Raw genomic sequence first — 9,242 nt, 5'->3', positions numbered from 1 at the left:
AATTTAAGGAACACCTCTATTTGCAAGGCATTGTGCTGGGTGTCAGGGATACAATGACAAAAAATAAAATAGTTCCTGACTTCTACTGGAGAAAGCAACATGCACATGGATAAGTGTAACAATCAATGACCCAGGGACATAGAGGGAGGACTGGCACATTCTCACTAAGGGGCTCAAGGAAGCTTACTTCCAAAAAAGGGGGTGGTCAGGATATTCTCAAACTCCCCCAAAAACTTTACCCAAAGCTTCATTTTCAGTCTCAATCAGGATCTCGTCAAAGGAATTAAAAGGGTCTCTTCTAGAAAGAAATTTATTTTAAAAATAGATGCTAAGAACTGGATGGCTATTTGTTTCCTGCACCACTGAAAAAAATGCTTAAATAAGAGAGTGACCCTTTAAGAGAGCGATATTTCACGTTTATAGGGCATGTCTGATTCTAGACAAGCATTGATTATTTAAGTCTGCCTTAAATTACTTATCTGGGGTAATAGGTCTGCCTAGATTTCTAAGAGAAACTAACTCTTACTTTAAGTTCTGACATACCCATTTGTTGTTGTTTTTTCAATGTAACAACCTGTAGTATACAGGAGTGAAATGCATGCCAGAATTGTTTTATAGTTATAGAAGAAATGTAATCTATCTGCTTATAGCCGGCAGATCAGAATGTGTTTTTTAACTAAGCTAAGTGAAGTGAATCATTCACAGAGAGGATCTAGATTTAATCTAATCAGTGGTTCTCAAAGTCTGGTCCAGAGCAGTCTGGGAATCTCTGGAATCCTTTCAGAGAGTCTACAAATTCATAATTAGTTTTTATTTTTAATGTGATCGATATCCATAACTATAAACCACATAAACAAAAACTCTTTGAACAGATCTTCAATTGTTTTTAATAGGACAAAGATATTGAGAACAAAAGTTTGAGGACCACTGATCTAGAATCTGATCACAGAAATATGGAGAGGGAAAAGGGGAGAGAAGTAGTGGGGTAAAAAAGAAAAAGGACGGATTTTAGAACTGCATCTTTAAAGATTGAAGCTTGAAAACTGAAAATATAAGAAGCAATTCTATTGTTAGATCTATAATTTTCATATTGGTAAGTATGATATTGTAATGATTAAACTAATGATTTAGATTTGTTGGTGTTCCCTTACTTTCCAGGAGTGATCTATCAGATTGCCTGATGTGCTAACAATACACACACCACACACACACACCCTACACTGCTTCATTTCTAGGAAACTATTCACATTAGACCCCAAAATGTCTGTGGTTTTCACAATGAAAACCCCTACCCCTGCTCTAAATGAGTGAGCCCCACTTCCCCACTTCTTAGGAAGGTAGACTTCTCTTGAAAGCTGTTTCCCTCACTTTGAAATTAAATTTCTGTTTGATTCCTGATTCTGGCCTGCTCTGTGTGACTCTAGCCATCCACAGATTAGAGACCTGTTCAGTCCAGCTGACACTACATAAACGGATTTACCTGAAATCGTGTGTCCTTCTGGATATTAGTCAAGCAGAGCCAAGCAGAGGGAGCATCTGTTCAATACAAAAGCTTCATTCATTAAAGAGCTTTATGGACAGTTGCTGAGACAGAAAGAAGACATTGAACTTTAGAATTCCAGAGTTGAGAGTTACCTAGAGCACACTGGTCTTTCTCATTCATGTGCCTTCTTGGCAGGTTGACATAGGAGTGCATGCTTTTCTCCACAGATACTGAATTCTTTAGTAGGGGAGTATGACACAGATTTATATGTGGGTTGTGTTGTATTATTCCTGAATTTACTTTAATATATAAGTATCTCTTTTGGCTTATTAACTAATTAGTTGTGTTTAAGACCAAAAAGTTACTGAGTAGTCGTTTTTGATTAAATGGAGGCAACATTGCTCAAACTACAATGCCAAATATTCAAAGCATGGTACAATAACCTATCCTGTTATATTTTTCTGAGACTGTTAATAGGCATTTAGCCTTTATTTGGATTCTGCATTATCTTGAGCGATTCACTCTGAATCAAGTATGAATCAAGTGACACAATCTATTTTGACAAATCAGGCATTCATAGCTCATTCTCATCCGTGGTCATTTTTTCCTCCAGGAAGCACTATAATAGCTGTGAAAAACATCTCCCACACTGCAGCTAAAGCCAAATGAGGAAGCCAGAAACCCCTAAACTCCACAGGTAGCCATTAGGCTTAAGAACAATGTTCAGTGGTCACCTCTGATCTGAGAAACACAAAACTGAAAAATCAGCTAGAACTTGAACATCTAGTCTCAGATTTATCTAGATAAACACATATTCTTGCTGTTATTTATGAGCGGCCTTGGATGAAAGAAATCTCTTTTATACCACCCCCTCCTCCTGGAAAATCCAAGGGATAGAGGCTTAACACACTGGGCACCTGGGAAGAAAGAGTGAAAGTACTTCTAAAGTCGACTAAGTGGACAGCTCTTGATTCACAACGGTCACTTTTCTTTGAGGAGGTCCCTCATAACAAGGACAAAAAGGTGTTTCACATGGAGACCAACCAGAAGCCTCTTGAAAACAAATCTTGCTAGAAATACCCTAGTTTAGATTCAACACTCTGACATGTGTGTCACCAGAAGTGGCCAGGGCAGAAGCCTATCCCCACTCACATTTCATGGGATAGCCACCGTTAACCAAAGTACTGTATACAAAATAAATACAAGGCAATTTGGGGAGAAAGTAATGGGATAGGGATAGAACTTGTCTAGGAAATGGCTCTTCAGGCCCTTGAATAAAGCTAAATTCTGAGAGACAGATGAGAAATGAGAGCATGGGACATTGTCCATGCAAAATTATGGAGGTGGAAATGGAATGTTGTGTAAACGGAACGGCAAATGGTCTTGTTTGATTGAAACACAGAAGAACATGACCCTACTCCATCCTCATGCTGCCTTAGAATGTTAATTACCCAGTGGCAGGAAATGTGTTTACAAGGTGGTTTGTATCACCCTTAAGAGTATGGTGAGCATTTCAACCATATGCAACTATAGTGACAACCTTTAGGGTGCAAAATAGATTATTAAAATCCTTGCTGAGAAGTGTCTCCTAATTCTTACATCAAAGATTCCTTGAAAGTTATAACAACAGAGATTTTTGTTATGTTTAGTCATGTCAAACTTTCCATGATCCCTTTTGGGATTTTCTTCTCAAAGATCCTGGAGTAGTTAATTCCTTCTCCAGCTCATTGTACAGATAAGGAAACTGAGGCAAACAGGGTTAAGTGACTTGCCCAGGGTCACACAACTACTAAGTGCCTGAGGCTGGATTTGAATCCAGGTCTTCCTGACTTCAAGCCTGGCAGTCTATTCACTGTCCCACCTAACTGCCAGTAACCAGAGATATCATGGTTTAATGACCATCTGGTAACACAGGGGAGTTGTGACAAAGTTTCACTGTTCCTACCTGAAGTTCCTCCACCATAATCCTCCAGTATATTCCTGGTATACATCTAAACTAACATCTAGGTATCTCAGCTAGGTACAAGGAGTCCCAGCTCAAGTACAAAAAGAAGAAACCATAGATTCCCATTAAAAAAGCTACAAAAATATAGAAAACACTCAAATAGTCCATTAGTTTCTGCCCTGTTGATCTTGATTTTGCAGTAGCCTAATAGTCCAGGGAATTCCTGCTCTCCCACACAGGCATACAATTCATTCCAGACTCATGGTCCCACCCGTGGTTCACAGTCCCCCTCCCCCCTAAGGCAAACATCTTTTTAAAAAGCCATCTCCTTTTTGTCTGACCTGTGCTATTTAAGTACTGAAAGAACACATTCTAAAGTCAACCCCTAGAGCAAAAATAGAATATAGTTAATATTCCCCTCTCTCCACAACTCTCCAAGATGAACAGCCTTTGGCATGTTGGCACAGTGTAGAAAGGGGAAGTTGGCAAATCAGATCCCTAACATTGGGATTAGGACTGACTGTAAGGGCTAGCCACTCCTAAGTGGTTAAGGAAACTGGATTGGAACTGGCACAGCAGCTGGATGAGAACCAGACCCTCCCCCAATCGGAGCTAATGATACATTTTCCCCCCAATTCTCCCCTGACTTCTTCTTCCCTCTCCCCCTGAACCATGAAGAGTCAAGGATCTCCAGGAGGACGTAGGGTCTTTTGGAAAGGACTCAAGTAAAGGGGAGGGGTGGGTCAGAAAATTCCTATTTCCCATCTCACAATCAGGAGCACAAACTTATTAAGTAGAATGTCAGGTAGAATCACAAGCACTATTTAGATTGTTCCATCTTTTGCCCAGAATATAGGTGAATTTTCATCAAGTTAAATGCATCAATGATGCAACTCAATCAATCAACCAACAAATATTTATTGATCACCTACTATGTGCCAGGAACTACCTGCCAGAAAAAGCAGAATTTTCTGGCACTAAAAATACATGCAATTATGAAAATTAATATCTAACATTATCACATATTATATCCTCCTCTATCTACTCATATCCTCTGTAGTTATCCATCTTGCCTAACTTAGTTTCACCTTTCTCTCTCTCAAAGGAATGGGGAGGTTTCTGTTGTTTTTGTTGAGTTCTTTCAATAAAGTCCAACTCTTCATGACACCATTTGGGGTCTTGGGAAAGACACTGGAATGGTTTGCCATTTTCTTCTCCAGTCCTTTTTACAGATAAGGAACCTGAAGCAAGCAGAGTTAAGTGACTTGCCAGGAGTCACACAGTTAGAAGTATCTCAGGCTGGATTTGAACTCAGGAAGATGATTAAACTGTGACTTTGAGAATAACTAATTAGAGGCTGCTAGATTGCACAACAGATAGAGGTCAATCTGGCTTCAGACACTTAATACTTAGCTGTGTGACTCTAAGCAAGTCACTTAACTCCAACTGCCTCCAAAGGAAAAAAAAGAAAGAAAAAGAAAAGAGAGAATAATTAAATTATATTGACCTGAGAACCAAGATCTAGCATATATCATTATTAAGACTTCAATCAAAGATTATTTTCTATTCTTCTAAAATTAAAAATCTCTTTCAATACCATAGTGACCCCTTTCTTTTTTTAATCACTTTTCTTAGCTAGGTTTTTATTCTCTGCATTTTCAGAACACTGGAAATGTGAAGGTGAAATGCCTGGATTGCTTCACATAAAAGCTGTTGCCTATAGTCAGTCTATAAAAAATTTTGAATAGCAACTTTTTAGAAGTCTTTTGTCACTATATCATAATCATTTCAGATTCCCTTGTAACAACAAAAAAAGCAATTAAAATACTTAATAGTTTGATTATATCTAACAATGTATGCAATATTTTGTCTTAATAATTCCCATCTCTATATTGTGAGCAGGTTAACTGCATAAGGTCAATCTTAATGCTGCATTATGATGAGGATTTTTGAATAGAGAGACACTATGGTCATGGAGGACACCTGGGTTACACAGTGGATGGGGTGCTGGGCCTGAAATCAGAAAGATTCATCTTCTTGAGTTCAATTGCTATTTCTCAAACAAGATACTCTTGTCTTTAGACCCCAAGCATTTTCACTGGCTGATGTCTATACCTAGAATACCTTCCCTCCTCATCTCTTAAATCTATCTTCCTGGCTTTCTTCAAGTTCTAGCTAAAATCTCATCTTCTACAAGAAAACATTGGCAAAGAAGCCGAAGTCATTGGATTGCATAGAATGTTGAGAAGAAGTAAGGTACAGGAAAATGAAAAGGTAGGAAAGGGCTAGGTAGAGAAGAGCTTTAAATGTCAAAGGGTTTTATGTTTCATCTAGAAGTGGTAAGGAGCCACTGACATCTCTATTAATTAGTGGGGAGTCACAAGATCAAATCTGTGCTTCAGGAAGATGAATTTTACAGCTGAGTAGAGCAAGGAGACAATTGAGATGTAGAGATCAACCAGCAGACTATTTCAATAATCCAGGTATGAAGTAATATGGGCATTTGCTAGGGTGATGGCAGGTTCAAAGGAAAGAATATGAGACATGTTTTGAAGGTAATATCTGTAGATAATTCAACATATTGGATATGAGGGAGAGCGAAAATAAGAAGTCAAGGATGAAACCTAGGTTTTGAGCCTGGGTGCCTGGGAAGATGGCAGTGTTTTTTTTTTTTTTTTTTTTTTTTTTTGGCAGCAAAAAGGAAGTTTTTAAGAGGAAAAGCTTTTAGGAGAAAGATAAGTTCAGTTTGGAAATGTTGATGTACGTAGTTTGATACACATAGTTTGAGATATCTAATGGGCAATTTGGTGATGGGAGTCTGGAGAACAGGAAAGAGGTTAGAGTGTGAAAAGTAAATCTGAGAAGCATTAACATAGGGATGATATTTGAAACCATGATACTGATGAGATAACCAAGTGAATAATATAGAGGGAGAAGAAAAGAGGACCCAGAACAGAGCCCTTGGGGATATTCATCTAAAGTGGTTATAACCCAGATACAGATCTGGCAAAGAAGACTGGCTAAACAGTTAGAAGGAGGACCAGGTATTATGAAAATCTAGAAAGAAGAACATATCAAGGAGAAGAAGGTGATTGACAGAGTTAATGCCTATGGAGAGGTCAAAAAGGATGAGGATTGAAGGAGGGAAAGGCCAGTAGACTTGGCAATTAAAAAATCATTGGTCACACCAGAGAAAGCTGCGTTGGTTGAATTGTGAGATCTGAAAGTTAGAAAAGAGAGTTAGAAAGAGAGTGAGGGGAAAGGAAGTGATTCTACTTTTTGTAGACAACCTTCTCAAAAAAGTTAGGCATGTAAAATAATGATAAATGGTGTAAGGGACGTGGGAAAACTGGCACACTGACACATTGTTGGTAGAGTTGCGAAATGATCCAAATATTCTGCAGAGCAACTTGAAACTGCCCAAAGGGCTATAAAACTGTGCATACCCTTTGATCCAGCAATGCCTCTACTGGGTCCATACTCCAAAGAGATCATAAAAATGGAAAAGGATTCACATGTGCAAAAATGTTTGTGGCAGCCCTCTTTGTAGTGGCAAGAGACTGGAAACTGAGTGGATGCCCATCGATTAGAGAATGGCTGAATAATTATTGCATATGACTATAATGAAATATTATTGTTCCTTTTCTAGCCATATGAAAAGATGCTCCAAGTCATTATTAATCAGAGAAGTGCAAGTTAAGACAACTCTGAGACCCCACTACTCACCTGTCAGATTGGCTAGAATGACAGGGAAAGATAATGCTGAATGTTGGAGGGGATGTGGGAAAACAAGGACACATACATTGTTGGTGGAATTGTGAACACATTCAGCCATTCTGGAAAGCAATCTGGAACTATGCTCAAAAAGTTATCAAACTGTGCATACCCTTTGATCCAGCAGTGGATCTACTGGGCTTATATCCCAAAGAGATATTAAAGAAAGGAAAGGGACCTGTATGTGCCAAAATGTTTGTGGCAGCCCTCTTTGTAGTGGCTAGAAACTGGAAAATGAATGGATGCCCATCAGTGAGAGAATGGCTGAATAAATTATGGTATATGAATGTTATGGAATGTTATTGTTCTGTAAGAAATGATCAACAGGATGATTTCAGAAAGGTCTGGAGAGACTGACATGAACTGATGCTGAATGAAATGAGCAGGACCAGGAGATCATTATATACTTCAGCAACAATACTGTATGATGGTCAATTCTGATGGACGTGGCCCTCTTCAATAATGAGATGAACCAAATCAATTCCAATGGAGCAGGAATGAATTGAACCAGATACACCCAGTGAAAGAACTCTGGGAGATGACTATGAACCACTACATAGAATTCCCAATCCCTCTATTTTTGTCTGCTTGCATTTTTGATTTCCTTCACAGGTTAATTGTACAGTATTTCAAAATCCGATTCTTCTTGTGCAGCAAAATAACTGTATGGACATGTATACATATATTGTATTTAACATATACTTTAACATATTTAACATGTATTGGTCTACCTGCCATCTGGGGGAGGAGGTAGGGGGAAGAACGGGAAAAATTGGAACAGAAGGTTTTGCAATTGTCAATGCTGAAAAATTATCCTTGCATATATCTTGTAATTAAAAAGCTATAATTTAAAAAAAAGAAATATTATTGTTCCCTAAGAAATGATGAGCAGGCTAATTTCAGAAACGCCTGGAAAAACTTATGCGAATTGATGCTAAGTGAAGTGAGCAAAACCAAGAGAATGTTGTACACAGCAACAAGATTATGTGATGATCAGCTGTGATGGACTTGACGCTCAACAATGAAGTGATTCAAGGCAATTCCCATAGATTTTGGATAGAAAATGCTATCCACATCCAAAGAGAGAACTATCAAGACTGAATGCAGATCAAAGCATGGTATTTTCACCTTTTTATTGTTGTTTGCTTGCTTGTTTTTTTCCCCTTTTGATCTGATTTTTTGTGTGTGCAACATGACAAACATGGAAATATGTTTAGAAGAACTGCACGTGTTTAACCATATCAGATTGCTCAATGTCTTGGGGGGAGGGGAAGAAGAAGGAGAAAAATTTGGAACACAAGGTTTTGCAAAGGTGAATGTTGAAAATTATCTTATCATGTATTTGGAAAAATAAAATATGATAAAAATTTAAAAAATTTTAAAGGTTAGGCATGGAGCATCAGCTCTGAAGTCAGGAGTACCTGAGTTCAAATCTGGCCTCAGACACATAATGCTTCTTATCTTTGTGACAAGTCGCTTAATCCCAATTGCCTCATCAAAACAACAACAACAACAAAAAAAAAAAAAAAAAAAAAAAAAAAAAACAAGTTAGACATAAAAGGGAGAAGTGATTTGGGATAAGTCACATGGGTCAAGTGAGGATTTTTTAAGAATAGGGCATGTTCATAACACTAAGGAAATAGCTAGCAGATAAATAAGAAGGTGAGAGTGTTGGAGGGAATATTTTGTTGGAAAAGATATTGAATGGCATTATTTCTGCATATATAGGGTTTCTTCTTGGTTAAAAAAAAAAAAAAAGGCCACCTCTTCATGTAAGACTGGGATGAAGGAGAGATAGAAGAAGAAGTCATTATTAATCCAGATAGACAATGGAACGTGAATGTAGTGAAACGACAAGAAAGATTTCCTCCAAATATTTTAACACCAAAATGCTTAAGTGATCGCCTAACAGTATGGTCTATGAGCACATGTGGGAAAAGGCAGACACAGAAGAATGGGTGAAGACAATAGAAAATTTGTACCTCACAAGAAGCATTAATCAGCAGGTTTAAAGGCAAGATTGTTCGTGTAATTTTCCCT

The sequence above is a fragment of the Antechinus flavipes genome, chromosome 4, assembly GCF_016432865.1.
Source record: "Antechinus flavipes isolate AdamAnt ecotype Samford, QLD, Australia chromosome 4, AdamAnt_v2, whole genome shotgun sequence".
NCBI classification, from domain to species: Eukaryota; Metazoa; Chordata; class Mammalia; order Dasyuromorphia; family Dasyuridae; genus Antechinus; species Antechinus flavipes.
Note: the sequence above shows the minus strand (reverse complement) of the source record.